We start from the raw sequence: 1,929 nt of genomic DNA, 5'->3' as shown, positions 1-1,929 counted from the left end.
AGTCATTGGAGAGGCAAAACTGCTCATGAGTTGTGGTTGCAGAAAAGGGAAAAATTCTCAAGTGAAAGACTCAGATCAGGTCAGTCAATATATAACTTAACTGATGGAAATAAAAGAATGTGTTAACATGTGATTGATTTGAATCTGTGCTGTTGCATATCAAGGTTCCTGGACACAAACAGAGTCTTTGGCATGGCTCACAATGATACAACATTGATGTTTTTGTATTTATTTGTAGAAAAACCCTCAAGCAAGATCAGGGATTCATTGCACTAAGAGCCGTTAATGCCCTAGCCTGACTTATTCCCATCTGGTTTATTTATTCATTAATTCTATTTCTTTATAAAAAGTCCACTCCAGGCAATGCCTTTCTTAAAGAATATTGCACTTCCTTGCTGGCTAAATGCATTCAACATTTAGTCTCGTACTGTAGCTGCCTGGATGGGAGATAGTTACAGAGAAACGTGCCATTCATTTCATGCTTTTGTTCTAAAGTTCACAAGAACATTCTTTATTGAGGTTTCCTCATGACAGACATGTAAAAACTTGTCCACAAATAGAACACTGATGGCCAGGTTTTCAAAATGCATTATGTGGAAAGTGTGGTGTCTTATTCTAAAATTGGTCAATTTGATGTCGGTGGAACTACTTGTGGGGTTCAGTAATTGCAAGTGAGCTGGACTGCACTCTTAACGACAGTCAGCTGGTGGTCTCTTCCTACCTCCTACCATTTTGCCCTTATTCAGACCATCTGAGTTTGTCCCTGTCAATTTTTTCTCAGTTAATATTACCTTCTGGCCTTGTAGATAAAGAGAAACTTCAATCCAGACATCATTTGTTCCAAAGCTGAAACAAAATTTTATTTGAGCGGAAACATTCTATAAATATTGGGTCATCTGATGTTAAATGTGGTAGATTGAAGCGGTTGATCTCAAATATCAGATAACTTTGCTCTCTAATATACCTTGTAAACAAACTGTGACCAGGTATAGACCTGAAGCAGATTCAGACAGTATCGAGAAAGCTCCAAGAACTCCTGATAATTTACTGATGGGAAAAGAGATGAATTCTCAGGAGGAAAAACTAAAATGTTTTTCATTTTCAACATGTGTGTTCATCAACCCTAATTAATATTGGTGTCTCTGAGCCTTGTTTTGCTAACTTCTGAGGAGATCTGAGAACAGATCTATCTATCCTGCGGTGGACTCTGTTGTGAGGAACATTGGTCACACTTATAAATGCTTTGTAAGATCGAGACTTTCACTGATTTTTTTTCTTTCTAATTAGTATTTCAATATTAAAAAATCATTTTCATGAGACATACTATCAATTCACCATGGAGACAAGAATTCATATTACTTTTCTTTAAAGAGTAGCTTCCCATTCTCTCAAATACAAGCTTAATTTTCTCATGTTGACATTCTAACACATCAGGAGAAAATTAATTTAGAAATTAAATACTTTTACCAATTTTACTCTTTTGTATTTTGATGTACTCTGTTTGAGTCACTCTTGATTTACAACAGTAGAGCAGGGTCAGATCTCTTGTAGCAGAGATTAAAAATTAAATGGGAACATCTTGATTGCAGAGAGATTTTACAAAACACCATGTCTAACAAACCCTGAGTATTAGATCTAAAACTCATTGATGGCTATACTTCAATTATAGACTAGGCAATAGTTTTTGGAGGGAAAGAAAAAATCCCATTCTCTTTAATGTTTTCTAAGGCAGAGATAAATTATCCTTTGCATTTAGTTACTTTCTGAAATCTAATTTTTTATGTCTGCTGATGTGTTGTCTGTCTCAGTAACTCTGTTTTGCTGGATCAGCATAAACTATTGGGCAAGTGCTTGCTCCAAAAGCTGTAAAGCTCATTTGTTGTGCACCTGGCAGGGTCCTGTCAGTATTTCAGGGGACAGTTCCTCCTT

General features: G+C 36.1%; 1 pseudogene across 1 annotated transcript in view; it reads left to right on the top strand.

The window, feature by feature from the left end:
- The window catches only part of LOC104521155 (SET-binding protein pseudogene), a 36,053-nt pseudogene extending 35,974 nt beyond the window's left edge, over positions 1 to 79 (top strand). The window contains exon 3 of the transcript XR_727973.1: positions 3 to 79. The product of XR_727973.1 is annotated as an SET-binding protein pseudogene (transcript). The remainder of the gene's footprint in view (positions 1 to 2) is intronic.
- Positions 80 to 1,929: the final 1,850 nt, after the last annotated feature.

This window comes from Antrostomus carolinensis, unplaced genomic scaffold, assembly GCF_000700745.2.
Source record: "Antrostomus carolinensis isolate BGI_N321 unplaced genomic scaffold, ASM70074v2 scaffold9772, whole genome shotgun sequence".
Lineage (NCBI taxonomy): Eukaryota > Metazoa > Chordata > Aves > Caprimulgiformes > Caprimulgidae > Antrostomus > Antrostomus carolinensis.
This window is presented reverse-complemented; position numbering and strand designations above follow the sequence as displayed.